The sequence below is a fragment of the Oreochromis niloticus genome, linkage group LG2 (assembly GCF_001858045.2).
Source record: "Oreochromis niloticus isolate F11D_XX linkage group LG2, O_niloticus_UMD_NMBU, whole genome shotgun sequence".
Taxonomy (NCBI): Eukaryota; Metazoa; Chordata; class Actinopteri; order Cichliformes; family Cichlidae; genus Oreochromis; species Oreochromis niloticus.
The window spans coordinates 35,971,374-35,993,701 of NC_031966.2; the positions used below are offsets into that span (position 1 = coordinate 35,971,374).

Consider the following 22,328-nt stretch of genomic DNA (forward strand, 5'->3'; position numbering starts at 1 on the left):
AAAAAGAAAAAAAAAAAGCAAATATCAGCAGTGAAAGACAATAAAATTGATAGTATTTTTTTTATTTTAAAATTCAGATACTGATATACAGATTAAAAGTTAGGCCTGCAGTATATCATTGTTAACCTTCTGATAAAAAAATCAACAGCAAAAGAAGATGTTAAAAATAAAGTTTATGGTTGTGAATAAAATTGATTTCAATAATCTTTTTTAATTATTATTTTAAAACAACTTTATGTTGTTGTGTTTCACGCCATATTATCAGACCACCTTAAGTGGGTCCGCCTTAAATTTTGAGTTTGTGTGATCGCTGTTGATTGGTAGCTAAACTGCTGGTAAACTATGTACAGACGTTTTACGTTCGAATTGCAGAGAAAAAAAAATTCTGGTAGCAACATTGTGCAGTATGAGCGAACCATTTCACCAAAAAAGGGGAAGCAAGGCAAGACGTGGCTGCAGCGTTCTGCAGACGTGACTTCTGATCAAATTCGAACCTCCTAAAGAAACAAAGAGCGACATTACATTGCGGGATGACGTCACCTGAAAATGACCAATAGCGCGGCGCGCTGCTGAGCTGTGTGCCAACCGCTCTTTTTTTCATGCAGGAGACTCAAGTTGGCTTCGCTAACGGACACAGTTTTGAACTCGTATATTAGCGCCATTTATTGCTGCTTGGACCACAGCATCTTCGGAATTTGTAGACATCCTGGCAGCTTACAATTAGTTCGAGGTGAGTACATGCAACTTCAAGTTATCTCTGTTATAAAAATCCACCAGCCCAGCGTTTATAGATAATTTTAGCAGTTTTTTATGAGTGAGGTTGTGAATTTAGTTAGCATTTGTGAGTTGAGTTAGCATTACTGTCAGGAGGGAAGCATTGCTCTGGATTAGTTTCTGTGTTTAGCGTGCTTAATTTGCTAGGGAGGAATTACCAAAGTACATGGAGTTATGTTAACCTGTAATTTCTGTGGTAAGGTAGTTCAGTCATCAAGGGGCTACGTGCTTCATTGTAAACTGCATCGGAATGAGCCACGTTGTTTCTTTCGGTGTATTGAAGCAGGCTGCTAGCAGACATACACCAGGTATGGCGCGTTTAAGGCTCATTTTTACCGAAGACACTCTGCCCCCACCCATGTCACTGGTGTGGCGGTGGTTTCTTCGTTTACATGTGCAATGTGTGAACGTCAGTGTCAGAACTCTCTCTTTATGATTAAAAAGGTTTGTTTTGTTCCTGCCCTTTTCAGACACTGAATTTGAGCAGAAACCATAAGGATACTCAAAGGACCTGTGACTCTCAGGAAATGGTGAGATTTCAGGTCATAATCTTTTTTTCTTTTTTTTTCCATTCAATTCATTTTCCTTTTTCCCTTTACAATATTGCTGTTTTGTTTTTGTAAACAGCATCAAATGAGAGGGACAGATGAAACAGTTTCAAGACAATGGCAGGAAAAACATGCTGAAGATTGAAACAAACCTTGGCTGGAAATATTTGGTATGTGTTTTACCGTAAATCAAATTGTTGAAAAACATTCAGCTACACTGCAACACAGGGAAACTTGATTTGCACTTATTTTGTTACTTTAATTTCTTGTCTCATTATTTTTGTCAGTTATTATTGTTTATGGTGTATGCCCTTCTTGTTTTCTTTCTGAATGCAGAAGGTATCTAGCCAGTCCACAATGAAAGCTTCGTTGCACCCCATGAGTCTTCTGGCAGAAATGATGGCGCCTGTATTCTTTGGTTTCCCTAAACATCACACCCTGCCTGTTTATACGAGGCTCTTCAATTAAGTCTGCACCCAAAGATTCAATAAGAGGTAAGCAGTGGTATTATTCAAGTTTTGCTAAAGAAAGATGGACAGGAGACACTAATCTTAATCAGCCGAGCTCAGGTTCATGTCCAGGTGAGCAGTTTCATACGCTATAAAATGTAGATTGAATGATAGGTCTCATCACCATGCATTCAGCCATTAACTTCAAGTTCTATGATAAATCAATAGGAAACTTAAATACGTTTTCCAACAAATTATGATTGTGATTAGGGCTGCGTTGTCTACAGGGAGTGCAGAATTATTAGGCAAGTTGTATTTTTGAGGAATAATTTTATTATTGAACAACAACCATGTTCTCAATGAACCCAAAAAACTCATTAATATCAAAGCTGAATGTTTTTGGAAGTTGTTTTTAGTTTTAGCTATTTTAGGGGGATATCTGTGTGTGCAGGTGACTATTACTGTGCATAATTATTAGGCAACTTAACAAAAAACAAATATATACCCATTTCAATTATTTATTTTTACCAGTGAAACCAATATAACATCTCCACATTCACAAATATACATTTCTGACATTCAAAAACAAAACAAAAACAAATCAGCCACCAATATAGCCACCTTTCTTTGCAAGGACACTCAAAAGCCTGCCATCCATGGATTCTGTCAGTGTTTTGATCTGTTCACCATCAACATTGCGTGCAGCAGCAACTACAGCCTCCCAGACACTGTTCAGAGAGGTGTACCGTTTTCCCTCCTTGTAAATCTCACATTTGATGATGGACCACAGGAGCTCAATGGGGTTCAGAACAAGGAGGCCATGTCATTGGTTTTTCTTCTTTTATACCCTTTCTTGAGTACTTGGACGCGTGTGATGGAGCATTGTCCTGCATGAAAATCATGTTTTTCTTGAAGGATGCAGACTTCTTCCTGTACCACTGCTTGAAGAAGGTGTCTTCCAGAAACTGGCAGTAGGACTGGGAGTTGAGCTTGACTCCATCCTCAACCCGAAAAGGCCCCACAAGCTCATCTTTGATGATACCAGCCCAAACCAGTACTCCACCTCCACCTTGCTGGCGTCTGAGTCGGACTGGAGCTCTCTGCCCTTTACCAATCCAGCCACGGGCCCATCCATCTGGCCCATCAAGACTCACTCTCATTTCATCAGTCCATAAAACCTTAGAAAAATCAGTCTTGAGATATTTCTTGGCCCAGTCTTGACGTTTCAGCTTGTGTGTCTTGTTCAGTGGTGGTCGTCTTTCAGCCTTTCTTACCTTGGCCAGGTCTCTGAGTATTGCACACCTTGTGCTTTTGGGCACTCCAGTGATGTTGCAGCTCTGAAATATGGCCAAACTGGTGGCAAGTGGCATCTTGGCAGCTGCACGCTTGACTTTTCTCAGTTCATGGGCAGTTATTTTGCGCCTTGGTTTTTCCACACGCTTCTTGTGACCCTGTTGACTATTTTGAATGAAACGCTTGATTGTTCGATGATCACGCTTCAGAAGCTTTGCAATTTTAAGACTGCTGCATCCCTCTGCAAGATATCTCACTATTTTTGACTTTTCAGAGCGTGTCAAGTCCTTCTTTTGACCCATTTTGCCAAAGGAAAGGAAGTTGCCTAATAATTATGCACACCTGATATAGGGTGTTGATGTCATTAGACCACACCCCTTCTCATTACAGAGATGCACATCACCTAATATGCTTAATTGGTAGTAGGCTTTCGAGCCTATACAGCTTGGAGTAAGACAACATGCATGAAGAGGATGATCTGGACAAAACACTCATTTGCCTAATAATTCTGCACTCCCTGTATGTATCACTTTTACATAAGTAGATTTAAAGGATAACTATTGCCAAAACGCAACCTGGGCTGTTTTTTTTTTTTTTACTGTATCGATTTTGATGCGCTCAAATTTATGCCCCGGCCCCCTAGTATTCCCATTCACTGGCTATTGACCACAAAACAAAATCACGGTCAATCTCAAAAACGGCTCGTTTGTCGTAATTATGCTTTTAGATATATGTTTGTCTCATTTACAGTTAAAAAAAAAAAAAACAGCCCAGGTTGCATTTTGACAATAGCTATCCTTTAAGAACTGTATATTTTACACTTAAGAAATCATTTATCATTAGATCTGTTTTTGGCAGCACGTTTTGTTCATTTCTGTGCATTTTGCTCAAGCGCTGATCAAACTTTGTCCATTTTTTGCTGCAGAGGGGATCCTGCCAGTCCAAAGTGAACTCCTGATGGACATTGAAGTACTCCTGCAGAGCTTGTATCTTCGACACCATGCGCATTAGAAACTCCACTGAGTCCTTTCCTTCACCAAGGCAGGACCCAGTGACTCATTACTGTTGATAGGTCAGGGGCAGGTAATATTTTGTTTCATGTTTATTCATTACTCCATGGATTACCAGCCATATATATGGACACATGCTGTATTCTCAAGATCTATGCTGTTTTGTAGGAATAGTGAAAATGATATGTTTAGTCTGTTTTCAAATGGTATGTCAAATTTTCTCATTGTTTATCAGTAATATTCACTACCTTGGTTATATATGAGCATCTTTAGATTTTTCTATATTTAGCGGTTGCAAATGTAAAATGTACGGTAAACCATTTATGTTCCTCATATTGTACTGTATTTTTAGCGGTAAAATACCGGCAGCTGTGGTTGCCAGGAATTTACCGTAAAATGTATCTGGTCAAAATAAAATGCTGTAATTTGTTATACAATTTCACTGTGTTTTTTACTGTCAAAGGTTTTAATAAGGTTGAACATATTTCTGTTATTTTTACAGTTATTTACAATAGTAGGGTCTATCCTATTACTGTTAAATTAACAACAAATTGCTGTAAATATTATATTATAACTTTTTTTTTTTTACTGCAAATATCCGTAAAAAGCTATGGAAAGTTGCATTTTTTACATTAAATTGCTGTATAATTGACAAATATATTTGTTTTTTTCTATCATGATTTTGGTAAAATAATACGTTGTCTACCTTAAAATTTAGGGTTACAAAACCAGTATACCGTATTGTCTTTTACAGATCCCACATTTTTTTCCACGGTATATTCCTGGCAACCACAGCTGCCGGTATTTTACCGTAAATTTGACAGTTTTTTTTTTTTTGTTTTTTTTTTTTGTTTTTTTTTTTTATACAGTGTACATACAGTTGTTCTATTATAATATTTCCATAGACAAACATTTCATATTCAATGTAGATGTCAGTGTAACCCCAACCTTGGCCCTAACCAAGTCACTGGCCCCCAGGTCGATGTACAATTAAAAAGAGCCAAGTCCATAATTATTCATGCCCCTGGCAAATTTTGACTTAACGAATAAATGTAAATAAAAGCTGAAAATATTTGTTTTTCTCCACAATGATGCCTCTGATACATCGTTTTATTAAGATGGCGCGGTCACGTCCAGACGCCTTCCTGACCGCTCCGCTCCGACTATGCACCTTTTTAGTTTACTTATTTTTTGCTCTGGTTTACATGCCAAAATCTTCTAGTTTTATAGTCTACGACAGCAGATCATTTGTAAACATCGGTGACAAGGTTGCACATTTAATCTTGGACACTTAAACCCGACCCATCCTGGCCGCCAGAGATACTACGTGGAGAACAACAAAGGATGGGCTGCTCATCCGAGGCATAGAACAAAGAAGCGCCAGGGGAAACGCGCTGGCGTTCGGAGCAGACTGAGACACCACACGCACCACTGCCCAGCATCCTACTGGCCAACGTACAATCGCTGGAGAACAAGCTCAATGACCTAAGACCAAGAGTCACCTTCCAACGTGACATGAGGGACTGCAGCATTCTGTGCTTCACGAGACATGGCTGACCCCCACCGTGCCGGACCAGGCCGTAACTCCGTCGGATTCGTTCTTTGTGCTCCGCGCGGACAGAACGGCAGAGTCAAACAAAACCAAAGGTGGAGGAGTGTGTTTCATGGTAAACAAAGTGGTTTGATGCCAGGAGCATTTCTACTCGTTCCAGCGGCTGCTCGCCACATCTGGAATTCCTGAGCAGTAAGTGCCGCCCTTTCTATCTGCCCCGTGAGTTCACCTCGGTCATCGCCACAGTGGTCTACATCCCACCCAAGTGGACACAGGTATGGCTTTGTCCGAACTACATGATGTGCTGAGTTTGCTTCAAAACAAGGACCCGGGCGCAGCCCTCATTGTAGCAGGAGACTTTAATAAAGCGAACCTCGGACTAGTCACGCCGAACTTTTACCAGCATGTCTCGTGTCTGACAAGGGGGGAGTCGAATTTTGGACCACTGCTACACGCCATGTTACAGCAGCTCATGAGTGAGTGAACACGGTGCCATAAAAGTACTTTAGAAGTACATTTTTCCAAACACTTCCATTTATTTAAACTTACTTGAGTGGAGTTAGGGGTTGCCACCTTAGCATGCAGTCAAGTTCTACAGGGTCTTGCTAATGACCTGCTAATTGTATTCAGGTGTGTTGCAGTATGGACGCATGGACAAGTTTCAGGACACCGGCCCTCGAGGACTGGAGTGTGAGAGCCCTGATCTATGGGTGTGACAAGTAAGCCTGTGCAGAAGTGACTTAAACCTGCACTATTTCACGTCCAGCTGGGAGTTAGTCTTACAAAAATAACTCTGGCTGTACTGAAGTCTAAATGACCATACCTCTGAACTGATTTATCACATCAATAGGCATTTACTTCTTTTTGTATGAGTCTTTGGTATTAATAAATTGTTCACATTCTTCTTTACCATTCATTTAAAAGAAATTGTCCCAAAAATAACTTAACTTTCACCTTATTACAACTGAGATATCCCCCAGCCTTTCCAACCTGAACAGGCCAAGTGGAAGGAGCTGGCTGGATGGATGACAAGTTACGATGACAACAAAATAAACAAGACTGTGTGGTCAAGATGGCAAAGTTGAGCCTTAATAATAACTCCATCCATCTTTTACGTGGTCCACAGTTCAGGTGTAATTGAGATTGTTCTACTGTACTGCAGTTTAAGATTGAGTTACACTCAGGAAACAACACCCTTCAGTTGTGACCAGCGGGGGTTAGAACTGACTTCACTGGTTAGCACTAGTTGTACTCGCTCATTTACCCAGAAAGTTATTATGGTTGTGTGGCAGCACCAGGTGGAAATAAAATACTCTTCACAGTTTTAAAAGACAACGCCACCCTGGGAATTTCACCCAGAGAATACTGGAAGTAACACTAAAACACCAAAAAGGCACTTAGGTTCGCTATACTCAGTACAGAGACGAGGTTCAATGATAAGTTGACAATTTATTAATAATTATTTAAAACACCGTATAAAAGCACAATCATAAATAGCCATGTACAAATATGCTTAAAAAGGTATTCATAGCTGAGGCTTACCAGTGGAGGGGCAGGGATGCCACACACAAACTAAAAAAAAGAAAACACACCAAGACACGTGCAGCACACTATCACACACTCACACTAATAAACTAAACAAGGCAGGTGTGTACACGCAAAGGATTCCACCACCAAGGCACCCTAGTCTCCTCCACGTCGGCGCTCCGCATCTGAATAAAAGAAACAAAGAAAATTTTAATATATTACAACAAACTAGTGTGTAGCGCTGGGGGATAACCCAACTGCAGGACCACACTGGTAATCTGCAGCTAGAAAAAAGGGCCTCCCACCAGTGGCGTAACAAAAATCCAAACTACAAATCAAACAACAGTAAAACAACATACAATCTGGATAAAACTCTAAAATATGGAGCAAACGGAATCGCCGTATTGCTCCAACTTGCCGTCTGCACGACTATAAGTTAATTATCCAGTCCGTCAATCAGTATGCACGCCAGCCGACCCGCGTGGCATGAATATGGCTGTTGTCCACGCCGACGTCCACTTTAAAGGCTGGCAGCAGTAGGAAAGAAACTTCGCAGCCGGAACAGACAGCAAAAACAAAGCAAAGCAAAGCAGCACCTCGGTTCGCGTAGCGTGGCGTAAAACTAAGGCCCACACTTCCTGCAAAGCATAATAAGTAATTACTGTAAAAGAACAATAAAAAGGCAGAGATCGTAACAAAAGTTGATTACGTACCGAGTAAGCCGCGTCATAAAGCATGAGCAGAATGGCTCAGAGGAGGCTTCTACAGCTACGACCTACAAACAATAGCCGTTTACCACCAAGTAAGGTAATGTACACACTACAATGAGTAAACACCTACCAGCCGCGATGGAGGCTTCAGAAGTGTAACCCGCAAATAATCTCGGCAACACCAAAGGGAAGTCAGGTGACCAAAAAGGAGATCACAGGTAAGCGATCCAGGGACACTCAAATGGCCACTATTTATACTAGCGCCCCCTAATGCGCCAGGCTGAAAGTGGGTTGGACCGAGGGATAACATTCATCCTGCCACAATCGGTTTGGTACAAATGTTGGTGCCATTTAGCTCCTGTGGTTAAAGAGATATTTACAGTTTTCCTTCATGGATTTGGTGCAAATCTCACAACAGAAAAGGGATTCTTAGAAAACAGTTAAGACATAACAGAGTCTCCAAAGGACATTAAAACAATCCAAACCTTTTTCACATTTGTCTAAACATAAATAGTCAGTCGATCACTTCATCTCTGTGATGAATGAATAAAAACCTTCCACCACATACGTGCATTTTCACACTTATCGTTTAGTTGTTGTTTTTTTACACAGAGAGATTCCAACAGAACCTAAATTAGTCACTGCTCGTTAGCCAGATGTGGCTGGGGTGGGGCAACAACAGTAAATACAGGAAGAAGGTGCTGTGTGAGAAAACTGATAATTTCTGTTTGTTTCATGGCTCGTTGCTAACCCTACAGGCCTTTGCACTTCTATAGCACCTCCCTGTATTGACAATACAGAGCATACATGGCTACGGGATGTTTTTAGCTCAAACCTGTAACGTACACCTGGTAGTTGGTTTGGTTTGGGGTTGGATCCCGTTCACAATATAAATGAACCGAGACCACCTCCTTCAGATGTTCAGTTGTTTGGTCAGAGTTCACACCTACACAAACTAAACTACACCAATGGACATGTATTCTGTCATTTCGCATGGACTCACCAGGACTGAACAATAGAAACACTGTACTGCAGTGGCCTGAACAGTCAGCAGGTCTCAGTCCAGTAGACCATCCTTAGCTTGAAAGGGAAACTTGGCTGTGACGAAACACTGAAAGTATGTTTTTCTATTTTGTTCCGAGTCCTTTGAGAACTGAGTTAAAAGTGGTGAGAATGACTTTGCTGCTGTGAGATTTGAACCAAATTAAGAAAAACTGCAATGTATATAATTTTAGCTTTTAAAGTATGGACTTGGTTTTAGTTTAACTTCTTAATATTGATCGGGGATCTAGTGACCTATTCAGAGTTGGACTTATATAAACTCATTTATGTATTTCCTTTATTAAACAATGGACATGACAGTGGGGAGAAAGAATTGGGGAGGTCAGACAGCAAACAGCCTCGTGTTGGTCAACTTAAATGTTTTGGTTCAGATTTTATTATGTAAATACTTCATCTGTTTACTCTACTGCAGTAAGTGTTGTATTACACTAGGATACTCTTCCTAAATAAGAAAGAATTAAGCTCTGAATAAAGATCGGTGATATATTTATTTTGCTTAATTCGTTGCAGGATAATCTGTGTAAATAATGTGTTATTAAATTCTTTTCAGAAAGAAGCTGGGATTAAGAGCTATGTAAATAAACATTTAACTTATAAGAACTGCTGTACTGTTTTAGAGACAGCTAACTTGTAAGATTAAGACTAGAATTGGGACTAAACCTGATTGATGAAATGTGTTACACAGGCCATAAACAGACTGTTGTAATCATTGCACTTTTATTGAAATAAATGTTAAAAATAAATGAATAGCTGCTTTAAAGGCTTAAAGATTTGTTAAAATTAAATAATGTAACCTTGCTGCCAGAGACCAACACTAATAACTCCTCCACTGACTCTGAAAATGCTCCTTTCAGCTCCATCCTGCTAACAGCTGGAAACAGGGAGGGGAACTGTTTTGAGGTCCTGGATAAATATTCACATCACTTATCAGCTGTTTTACAAACACCTGATAGATTAAAAAAAAAACAGACACATGTCAAGCTTTTTAAATGGAGAGGTCATTTTTTTAGTGCATACATGTCCAATATTTGATCAGCTGTTGGTCCGCCAACCAAAATGATATCAGCACAGTCATGGGTTGAAACTGCACGACCCAATATCAACGTGTGTAACAGACACAAACATGCATGCTCTGGTTGCAGTACCTGCCCATGACTGTTTTCATGTTAGCATTAAAAATGATTGCCCTCTGCTGGCACTACAAGATATTGCAGCGTAAGCATACATGTCCATTTCACTAAGGACCAGTAGGTCTAGTACACACTTGATACTGCATTGAATTCCAGGGCACTCAAATGTCATCCTTGTCAGTGTACATCTGTAATGATCACTCTATATAACAGACTGAAAGGTCTGGTCCTGAAGATAAATGTAAAGCAATTTAGTTTCAGTCGATCAGAGCAGTTTTTGGGGAAAAGGACAGTGTCATGTCAACATGTTAATGGGTTAAATCATATATTAAGTTTAGCATTTTCTAAATCAAAGTGTGGGAAGTGAGCACACAGCACGCAAAGTGCCCGACAAAAGCTCTGCTTGCTCAAGTGTAAGAAAATGAAATGAGAGGTTGATTGTATTGGCATGTTTACTGAACCTTAGAGGAGAGAATATGGGGAGGCTGGTCTAATTAGTAATTATTAATGTAGGGCAAAGAAAATTGACAGAAACTTCAGTCAGCACTGTATACACACAGTCCTCTCAGAGTACACCTGGTTAGTTATGAAATGTCATTGTAAAATGTAATTCCCCTAAAGTGTGGGATGAATCATTCAAACGTTAATGCACAGCTCATTGTGGAAGGATACAGAAAGTAAGACGGGGAGTGGGAAGGGAGGGGATCTGAGAAACATGGATACAAAACACCTGCTCATTGCCAACCTGGTTAAAAATCTGAATAATGACACTAGACCATCGTTCACCGTCTGAGAAGTCATCTCTGATGAGCCAAACCCAAACCTCTCTTTTGAGCCCTCTCTTTGCTTCACTCCAAGTAAAACTGTAAATAGATATGATACTCATGCAGAGGTATTATTTTCATCCTTTCTTCCTTTGCTCTGTGTGCCTTAAATCTCAGTGCTCTTTTGTCAACCTGTCAGACTCTGATTCATGTGACCTGTGTCCTCGCTATCTCCATCCTGGCTAGTTAGAGATTGTTATCTCGGTCTCTGCCTGCTTCGTCTCTGTCACCAACAGCATCTTGACTCGAGGCAATCCTGTCCTACTTCCTGCACTTGTTGGACTCTTTTCAGTTTAGCATTTATTACTCAAACTCCATTCATCAACAAATCATGTTCAGTTCTTTCAGAAGATCTCTCCTTGTCAAATGTGATGACTGTGCTTTAGGATGATTGTTCAATTGTTGACTTGAGTATTCTAGCATGTTCTGATAGGCCGGGGTTAGTGTTATCACTGAAGATGCACGCAGAGGTCAAAGGGGAAAGAAAAATCCATTCCTTTCACCTGAAAACTGCAAGTAAGAAAACACAAGTTTATTGTATAACTTTGCTCTCTGGTCATACTTTATCAAAAACCTTTGTGTTATTTAAATACATTAATTAGCAAATTGCTTCTATAAACAACATTTGAAATGACATTAAAGCTGTGAGAACTAAAAGAATAGGCCAATAACAACATCATGATTTATATTTGGAGGTTTCCCTTTCAGGACTGTCTTCTTGGCCATGTCTGCACAGCTTCCAACACAGCCTCTAATTTTAAGTCTCTCCCTGGAAGTCCTGCACTGACCACTTACACTGGGCTCTCTGGGATTTTCCTGAGAGCTCCAGTCAAAGCAGATAACAAACATCACCTTCTGTTTCAACCTGTTACAATCTAATGATCATCATTGCTAAACCTTCACAAAGTTGTGCATGATTAATCAGAGCTTTACCGTAACTTTTTGAGGGACCTAGACCAGAGCACACTGTGGAAAGCTGCTATCAAAGGAAAAGCAGGCTGCTTTTGAAAATCGAACATCTTTGTGCTTCAACTGGTTTTACTTTTTCCTTCAAAACACAATTAAGAAAAACAAACCATGGATGTGCTATAAAGTTATAAGGTAAACATTACAGAGCAAAGCTTTTAAAGCTTCCACTGTTTCTCCCAAAATGAATTTGGCCACAGTAAGAGAGAGATAAAGCAGAGTTCACGGGGTCAGGCAGGGGCAGAGCAGCTGAGCAGCTGTATCTGTGCCGTGTGCTCTCCAACCTCACAGGTGTGAGCAGCAGGAAAGCAATAAAGCTTTTGGACCGAACTGGTCTCCACTTTTATTGCACCCTGAAGTGTGTGACTTCTGCAAGACGTGACTTCAGCAGGACGTGACTTCAGCAGGACGTGACTTCTGCAGGGGCTACTTCAGATAAATACATCCCACATCAAAGTGCGCAGGAGAGTCTGCAGAAGACCGTTTACTGTGCGCGTGCAGATGTGAGCTACACTTCTTTCTGTGATGTCATTAGCTGTTTTCTTTCTTCATACTGGAACTGAGAATGCAGGTTCATATCTGCACATGGACATATGTCAGAATGCTAAATTTAAATGTAGTTTGTTAAGACGTGTACACCTGTCCCTGTCAAACTATCAAAATATCATGGACTTAAATGACGGTGCTGATGGATTACTACTGATTCACAGCAGAATTTGCCAGACTTAGTTGTTTAAACAAAGCTAAATTACGTCTAACTCTGAAGTCAATATAGGTGAATCCTACATTTTGGAAAAAGGGGGAAACAGACTTATTTTGGAAAAGTTTTTATGTATTTGGAGAGAGGGAAAGGTAGTCATCGACTGTGACCGGTTGTAGGGTGAGGAGAAGGTGAAGACAGAAAAGAACAACATAGAGACTCCTCAAACAAAGAACACAAACTAAAGAGTTTACACTTACAGAAAGTGGATTTTCTGACACACTTAAGATCAAAGTGGGTTGTATGTATGTCAGTGTTGAAGGAGTTTGACCTCCCTGGAGTAGACAAATGCCAAGGGCTGTGTGGTACGATGAAATATATCGGATGACAAACCTGAAACATGCATCATTTCATATTATATGCTATCGTTTGTCTCACACGCTGTTTACAGCAATATTTTTTCAGGGTTGGGATGGTCATCACGAGGATGCAGGCACAGAGAATCCCAGCATGGCCAGTGCAGATGAGACAGAGACAGGCAGCTCCAAACAGAAGGACCAGTCCAAACAAATCGAGGACCTTATTCGGGGATTCCCATGATGCATTGAGTTTTTCCTTTCCAGTCACCTTTCTCACTCACTATGTGTTAATAGACCTCTCTGCATCGAATCATACCTGTTATTAACCTCTGTCTCTCTTCCACAGCATGTCTTTATCCTGTCTTCCTTCTCTCTCCCCAACCGGTCGCAGCAGATGGCCCCGCCCCTCCCTGAGCCTGGTTCTGCCGGAGGTTTCTTCCTGTTAAAAGGGAGTTTTTCCTTCCCACTGTCGCCAAAGTGCTTGCTCATAGGGGATCATATGATTGTTGGGTTTTTCTCTGTATTTATTATTGTGCTATCTACTGTACAATATAAAGTGCCTTGAGGCAACTTTTGTTGTGATTTGGCGCTATATAAATAAAATTGAATTGAATTGAATTGAATTGAATTCCTAAGTGAGGGGCTACCTCTGTAGCAGGGACATGGTTTGGTTTGGAAAAGTCTGACACGGATCAGAAAACTGTACTCTGCAAATTATGCTGCAAACCGGTCCCCACCTCAGACTCAAACATGGGAAACCTCTACTACCAGAGAGGGTTGAGCAGCACAAATGAGCCGTCAGGTGCTCCAAATAAACCTCAAATGTTACAACAGGCTTTCCCCCGCAGCACGCCGTGTAAGAAATACTCACAAAGAAAATGGCGGCTGTTACAACTTATATCTAAAAATATATAGTTTCATTCATCGGTCAAAACAATCAACTCCAGCTACAGGACGTCCAGCTGGAAACACTTTGAGCAAGTCAAGTATCAGAGATTCACAGAGTTTACAGAAAAAACACTATTTTGTGATATATGCCGTTATTGGGATGAGAAATGTCTCATATCAGGATATGAGATTCTGGTCATTTCACACAGCACACAGTAGAGGCACATGAGGAGTAAAGCAATGGGATGTTGGGTGGGGGGCATACTCATTTTATCATGGGACGTCATCCGTTAGTGTGAGCCTACAGCAGGATAAGTAAGGGATGGTTCAGGGTCACCCGATCTGGTTCTAACTGTAAGCGTTAAAAGCAGAGAAGCAGCTGGTTCCACAGGAGAGGCGCCCGATCCCTGAAAGCTCTGTCTCCCATTCTAGTTTTGGAAACTTCAGGAAGTAAAGCTGCAGTCTGACATGTGTAAGTGCTCCACTGTGATGAGCTGACACTGCAAAGTCTTTAAGAAATTAGAGATTCATGACTTTGCATCGAGAAGAAAGATTTTAAATTAAAATCTAGCTTTAACAAAGTCATTATGGGAGAAGCATCACGTCTCTCTGTCATCCTTGTTTGTAAAGTGTACATTTAACTACATTTTTTGGTTCCCAATGAGACGGTCTTACCCTACCCAGAATCATTCGTTTGGCTGAGAGAAAAAGAGAAACAGCCATGTGCCGTTCTGAAAAGCTGCTGTTGCAGTTGCACAAAAACACAGCCTCAAAGGACACCACACTAAACCAGATTCACTTAACCAGGTTTTGTTTCACACTACAGAGGTGTAAGGGTGCAAAAATGTATCTTTGCCTCACATTTCTCCTTAATTTCCCCCCTCATGACAACTGTACTGTCACGGCGGGGTGCGCCGGTGTGTCTTTTGAAACAGGACCCAAAAGCAGATGTGGACGAGGAGAGATGTGGACTCTTCACCCCAGTGAAGAGGTGATCGTTTTCTCCTCGTTTTAATAAATTAAGCCGTTTGGTCTTTGTTTCCCACAACATATCACCAATTCGAAAAAATCAAAATTAGCTGTATGTAAGCGGCAATACATGAAAAATCGCGGGACCCCCGATACAAGCTGGTTTACGGTTATTTTAAAGAAAAGAAACATGTCTATGCTTAACAAAACGACCGATATAACAATTTAACTTTTGTACAACCAGATTTTCATATACTTACATTTGAAAGTGTTTTCCTCTCCTGCTTCGACCACCACCGTTATCAGAAACAAATCTCTATGACCCGCAATGAATCCTGGGATATAGTAGGACATGAAGGATACATCGGACCATCCTTAGAATTCAGGGCAAAGTAGGACGCATTTGTCGCCACATTTTGAGTACTCTTTGAATTCGGACAGCCTTCGTCGCGTCGCCGCGACGTCATTGCCTCCAAATATGGCATTGGCGCATCCTTCCCCTGAATTCGGACACGACTAACCCTCAAATTCGCAGAAAAGTAGGACACATTTGTCGCCACATTTTGAGTGATCTTTGAATTCGGACAATCCTCGTCGCGTCGCTGTGACGTCATTCCCTCCAAATATGGCATTTTAAGCATCCTTCCCCTGAATTCGGACGCAGCCTATATGCTTTAGCAAAAAGGAAAGTTTGAAGCCTAATCTTGAAAGTAGAGATAGTATCTGTCTCCTGAATCCAAACTGGAAGCTGGTTCCACAGAAGAGGGGCCTGAAAACTGAAGGCTCTGCCTCCCATTCTACTTTTAAATACTCTAGGAACAACAAGTAGGCCTGCAGTGTGAGAGCGAAGTGCTCTAATAGGGTGATATGGTACTACAAGGTCATTAAGATAAGATGTATCTGTATGTGAGGAGCAGGATTTTGAATTCAATTCAATTCAATTCAATTTAATATATAGCGCCAAATCACAACAAAAGTCGCCTCAAGGCGCTTTATATTGTACAGTAGATAGCACAATAATAAATACAGAGAAAAGCCCAACAATCATATGACCCCCTATGAGCAAGCACTTTGGCGACAGTGGGAAGGAAAAACTCCCTTTTAACAGGAAGAAACCTCCGGCAGAACCAGGCTCAGGGAGGGGCGGCCATCTGCTGCGACCGGTTGGGGTGAAGAAGGAAAACAGGATAAAGACATGCTGTGGAAGAGAGACAGAGATTAATAACAGATATGATTCGATGCAGAGAGGTCTATTAACACATAGTGAGTGAGAAAGGTGAGTGGAAGGGAAAAACTCAATGCATCATGGGAATCCCCGGCAGCCTACGTCTATTGCAGCATAACTAAGGGAGGATTCAGGGTCACCTGGTCCAGCCCTAACTATATGCTTTAGCAAAAAGGAAAGTTTTAAGCCTAATCTTGAAAGTAGAGATAGTGTCTGTCTCCCGAATCCAAACTGGAAGCTGGTTCCACAGAAGAGGGGCCTGAAAACTGAAGGCTCTGCCTCCCATTCTACTTTTAAATACTCTAGGAACAACAAGTAAGCCTGCAGAGCGAGAGCGAAGTGCTCTAATGGGGTGATATGGTACTACAAGGTCATTAAGATAAGATGGGGCCTGATTATTTAAGACTTTGTATGTGAGGAGCAGGATTTTGAATTCAATTCTGGATTTAACAGGAAGCCAATGAAGGGAAGCCAAAACAGGAGAAATATGCCCTCTCTTTCTAGTCCCTGTCAGTACCCTTGCTGCAGCATTTTGGGTCAGCTGAAGGCTTTTCAGTGAGTTTTTAGGACATCCTGATAATAAAGAATTACAGTAGTCCAGCCGGGAAGTAATAAATGCATGAACTAGTTTTTCAGCATCACTCTGAGACAGGATATTTCTAATTTTAGAGATGTTGCGCAAATGGAAGAAAGCAGTCTTACATATTTGTTTAATATGTGCATTGAAGGACATGTCCTGGTCAAAAATGACTCCAAGGTTCCTCACAGTGTTACTGGAGGCCGAGGTAATGCCATCCAGAGTAAGAATCTGCTTAGATACCATAGTTCTAAGATTTTCAGGGCCGAGTACAATAACCTCAGTTTTATCTGAATTAAGAAGCAGAAAGTTAGCGGCCATCCAGGTCTTTATGTCTTTAAGACATTCCTGCAGTTTCACTAATTGGTGTGTGTTACCTGGCTTCATGGATAGATAGAGCTGCGTGTCATCTGCATAGCAGTGAAAATTTATGCTATGTCTTCTAATGATGCTGCCTAAGGGAAGCATGTATAATGTAAATAGAATTGGTCCTAGCACTGAACCCTGTGGAACACCATATTTAAACCTTAGTGTGTGAAGAGGACTCTCCATTTACTTGAACAAATTTGAGTCTATTAGATAGATATGATACAAACCACTGCAGTGCAGTACCTGTAATACCTACAGCATGTTCTAATCGCTCTAATAGGATATTATGGTCAACAGTATCAAACGCAGCACTGAGGTCTAGCAGGACAAGCACAGAGATGAGTCCACTGTCAGAGGCCATAAGAAGATCATTTGTAACCTTCACTAAAGCTGTTTCTGTGCTGTGATGAGCTCTGAAACCTGACTGAAACTCTTCAAATAAGCCATTCCTCTGCAGATGATCTGTTAGCTGTTTGACAACTACTCTTTCAAGGATTTTTGATATGAAAGGAAGGTTGGAGATTGGCCTATAATTAGCTAAGACAGCTGGGTCTAGAGATGGCTTTTTAAGTAAAGGTTTAACTACAGCCAGCTTGAAGGCCTGTGGTACATAGCCGATTATTAGAGATAGGTTGATCATATTTAAGATCGAAGAATTAATTAATGGCAGGACTTCTTTGAGCAGTTTTGTAGGAATGGGGTCTAAAAGACACGTTGATGGTTTGGAGGAATTAATTATTGAAGTTAACTCAGAAAGATCAATTGGAGAAAAAGAGTCTAACTTAACACCGATGGTACTAAAAGTAGCTGTAGATAATATTACATCTGTGGGATGATTATTGGTAATTTTTTCTCTAATGATAAAAATTTTATTTGTGAAGAAGTTCATGAAGTCATTACTAGTTAATGTTAAAGGGATTGTTGGCTCAGTAGAGCTCTGACTTTTTGTCAGCCTGGCTACAGTGCTGAAGAGAAACCTGGGGTTGTTCTTATTTTCTTCAATCAGTGACGAATAGTAAGATGTTCTGGCTTTGCGGAGGGCTTTCTTATAAAGCAGCAAACTATTTCTCCAGGCTAAATGATGATCCTCTAAATTTGTGACACGCCATTTCCTCTCCAGCTTACGAGTTATCTGCTTTAGGCTACGCGTTTGAGAATTATACCACGGAGTCAGGTACTTCGGATTTGAGGCTTTAGTTTTCACAGGAGCTACAGTATCCAGAGTCGTACGTAGAGAGGAGGTAAAATTATTAACAAGATAATCGACCTCTGTTGGAGTAGCGTTCAGATAGCTGCTCTGCTCTATGTTGGTACAGGGCATTGAAGATGATAACAGTGGGTGGATTATATTCTTAAACTTAGTTACAGCACTTTCAGAAACACATCTACTTTGATAAAGTCTACTCTCCACTGCTGTGTAATCAATTATTGTAAAATTCAATGTAGAATTCAATTCTGGATTTAACAGGAAGCCAATGAAGGGAAGCCAAAACAGGAGAAATATGCTCTCTCTTTCTAGTCCCTGTCAGGACTCTTGGATCAGCTGAAGGCTTTTCAGTGAGTTTTTTGGGCATCCTGATAATAATGAATTACAGTAGTCCAGCCTGGAAGTAATAAATGCATGAACTAGTTTTTCAGCGTCACTAAGTGACAGGATATTTCGAACTTTGGAGACGTTGCGCAAATGGAAGAAAGCAGTCTTACATATTTGTTTAATATGTGCGTTGAAGGACATGTCCTGGTCAAAAATGACTCCAAGGTTCCTCACAGCATTACTGGAGGCCAAGGTAATGCCATCCAGACTAAGAATCTGGTTAGATACCATATTTCTAAGATTTTCAGGGCCAAGTACAATAACCTCAGTTTGATCTGAATTAAGAAGCAGAAAGTTAGCGGCCATCCAGGTCTTTCCTGCAGTTTAACTAATTGGTGTGTGTTACCTGGCTTCATGGACAGATAGAGCTGCGTGTCATCTGCATAGCAGTGAAAATTTATGCTATGTCTTCAAATGATGATGCCTAGGGGAAGCATGTATAATGTAAACAGAATTGGTCCTAGCACTGAACCCTGTGGAACACCATAATTGACCTTAGTGTGTGAAGAGGACTCTCCATTTACATGTACAAATTGGAGTCTATTAGATAGATATGATACAAACCACTGCAACGCAGTACCTGTAATACCTACAGCATGTTCTAATCGCTCTAATAGGATAGTGCAGCGTTCGATACTGTCGACCATAATGAGGTCTAGCAGGACAAGCACAGAGATGAGTCCACTGTCAGAGGCCATAAGAAGATCATTTGTAACCTCGATCGTGGCTCAAGAGTTGGCAGTTTGTCTTGTTATCGGAAGGTTGCCGGTTCGAGCCCCGGCTCGGACAGTCTCGGTCGTTGTGTCCTTCACCCGTTGCCTACTGGTGGTGGTCAGAGGGCCCGGTGGTGCCAGTGTCCGGCAGCCTCGCCTCTGTCAGTGCGCTCCAGGGCGGCTGTGGCTACAATGTAGCTTGCCATCACCAGTGTGTGAATGGGTGGATGACTGAACGTGTAAAGCGCTATACAAATACAGGCCATTTACCTTCACTAAAGGTGCTTCTGTGCTGTGATGAGCTCTGAAACCTGACTGAAACTTCACTCTGCAGATGAGCAGTTAGCTGTTTGACAACTACTCTTTCAAGGATGTTTGATATGAAAGGATAGCAGGAGGAGAGAAGCTGCAGAGTGGTGTGTAAGACTGCAGCTCTGCTTCCTGGTTCCAACTCTGGATAGCCATATTTTTGGGGGGGGGGTTAATAAATTTGTCAGTATTTCTAGAAATGACAGCTGCTCGTTTATTTTATTCTATTACCCTAGAATATGGTTTTAGTTCTTAGGTGTTGTTATATGGCTTCGTGTGTTCCATGTTGTGCTTTCTTTGTGCCTTTCTGTCCTGTGTTTCAGGCCTCTATGCTCTGTCTCTCCAGTCTCTTTTAAGCTTTCATGTCTAGAGTTCAGATGGTGTGTTTCCGGTTTTACTTTGAAGTTCCGTGTCTCTTGTCAGTGTGTCTATTTTTACTTCCCCTGTCTCGTTAAGTCTGATTTCTCCCAGCTGTGTGTCCCTCATGTCCCTCATTATCCCTCAGTGTATTTAAGCCTTGTGTTTTGCTCTGTTGGTGTTCTGATTGTACTGTTAAAAAACAATAAATAAATAACAAAAAAAATAAATAAATAAAATAAAAAAATAAAAAATGTCAGCTGCAGCAGAGGAGGTAGTGGCCGCACCTGACGGAGAGCAGGTGGGGACCACTCCTGAGGCCTCCCTATCTGAGGCGTCCCGGCAGGAGCCTCCCCATGGGAGCCGATCCATGGAGGAGCAGCACCAGCAGGGGTAAATCCATTCATTAAGGTTCTGTGATGAATGGACGGTGTGCGTTTGGGGCCCGTCTATTTACTAAATGCAACCCTGTGTTATACATTACTGTGTGTCTGTCAGGGATGAGAAGTACATGTAGTATTGCTTTGTTGCAGCAGAAAGTGGACACATTTCACTTTGTTTGGTCACTTTGTATCTTTTTTTTTTCTCTTTGTCATTATTTTAAAACAGTTTAATGAAGCATGGGCCCACTGTATCCAGGAAGAGGCCTAGTTAAGTGGCTGCATTGCAGATAGCAGACTGCTTTTGATAAATGCCCCAGGGGCTTTCTGATCTTCCTGCTCAAAAATGACATGATATAGAATCGTAAAAATGGAAGATGTAATGGACAGGGCAGTGCAATAAAGTTTTCCAAGTCTTCTAAAAGCTTGTCAAAGTACACTTAGAAAGTTTTCTAAACTTTGCCCGCAGGAAGAAGAGAAAGCAGAAGAGACGTGGTGGTCGCCGCGTCACCAAGAGAGCTCGCCTTTCTGTAAGTAACATCCTGTATGATGTTAAATGGCAGGCCCTCAAAGCCCAGAGGAAAGAGAAAGGTCAGGCATCAGGCTTAGGGATTGACTCATGTCATGTTTTTGACATGATAAAACACGGTTATTGTGGAAAAAAGAAACCAGTTTTTTTTGTTTTATCCGCACCTTTGTTTTTTTTAAATTATTTAGTTTCTCTGAACAGGGCCTACTGCCTTTCTTTTTGTTAAGGGTTTGAGTAAATGAGTCACAGCATTTGGGTGCACTCTGAGGAGGTTGCATTTGTTTGCAGCTGGCAGAGGGTGAGAAATGTTTGGTTATGGACTCGTGTGGTATCCACCTCCTGATGTGTTGCTTTTGATTAGTTTTATTCTGGTTTTGGTTTCATCCATGTCTCCTTGGTTATTTGTCATTTCATGTCTGTGTTGTGTTCATGTTGTCAAGGTTGTGTCATGTCTACAGCTCCATGTTTCCTGTTTTATTTTGAACATGGAAACTAGGCTTTCAATGTGTTTTGTTGTTTTTACGTCCTCTGTGGCGTCATCCTGATAGGTGTCAGCTGTGTCTCCCCAGGTTTTTCCACTTTCCTGCCTTCTGTGTGTGTTAGCACTACTATTCAGTCTGTCTTCAGGTTTCTCCAGGTTTCTCTCTTATCTGTTCAGATTCATGCTTATGGGTTTTTGTGTTGTGGGGTTTTGTCATAGTTGACCATAGTTTAGTAAAGCAAAGGAAGCATAGGAACAAGCTGAGACACACTAGCTTTGGTTTCCTTATTTACTATGCTGGCCATTGTTCAGATACAGAAACATGGTCTGCAAGAGGTTGTAACAAGGCTGCTAGATGGTTGATAAATAAAACTCATTCCATAGAACTGCTGGAAAACTTTGGGAATCCTGTCACTGGGGATTATCTGCCTATTGTTGGAAGCACAGGGATGTGACCAATGCTCTACTGCCAACTGACAGTGATGAACGTTGAACCGCATGAGATTGTGTATAGTGATGTCACTCAGTGGCCAACCCCTGAAAGTAACAGGCTGCAGAGGGGAGAAACTGTGAAACGTGCTATTATAGTGACTTGGTTCAAGATGTCTGTTTTCCTTAATGATTTCAAAGCAATGTTCAATGGACAGCTGCTGTTCAACAGAACAATGCAGGTCAAACTGCTATGTTGCATAGTCTTTACTTAGTCTTTACACCTGTATGACTTGAGTATGCATAGAATGACTTTTATTTTTACAGAACGAAGAATCTCACACTGGTGTGCGACCACCAGGACCACCAGCAGCTGCTCTTCCCCGTGAGTATACACTCTAGCTTTGCTCTAGAATAAAAGCGTACATTGGAGGTTTGGAGAGTTTAATGTCTTCTTGTCCTGGAGGTACCGAACTGCACATTCGTGAAACCAAACAAAGTAACTGATGCATTTTTAATCCGTTGACTAAAAGACAGCAGTGGAAGGAAAGGCTCATTGCTGTAGTTATGGGCTTGGGCAACATGGGAGGCCTGAGGGGAGGAG

At 41.2% G+C, this 22,328-nt stretch overlaps 2 long non-coding RNA genes across 4 annotated transcripts; one reads left to right on the forward strand and one right to left on the reverse strand.

The window, feature by feature from the left end:
• The first annotated feature begins 445 nt into the window (after positions 1-445).
• Positions 446-4,506, forward strand: LOC109195160 (uncharacterized). Of its 3 annotated transcripts, none has more exons than XR_003213964.1 (5): positions 446-730; positions 976-1,304; positions 1,402-1,492; positions 1,659-1,816; positions 3,990-4,506. It is a non-coding gene; the product is annotated as an uncharacterized LOC109195160 (long non-coding RNA). The 3 variants fall into 3 exon arrangements; XR_002056860.2 differs by having other exon boundaries at positions 465-730; positions 1,245-1,304; XR_002056859.2 differs by lacking the exon at positions 446-730 and having other exon boundaries at positions 801-1,304.
• Positions 3,977-13,160, reverse strand: LOC109195161 (uncharacterized). Its single transcript, XR_002056861.2, has 3 exons — positions 7,994-13,160; positions 7,867-7,928; positions 3,977-7,791 (listed from the first exon to the last, which is right to left on the reverse strand). It is a non-coding gene; the product is annotated as an uncharacterized LOC109195161 (long non-coding RNA).
• Between the last annotated feature and the right edge of the window lie 9,168 nt (positions 13,161-22,328).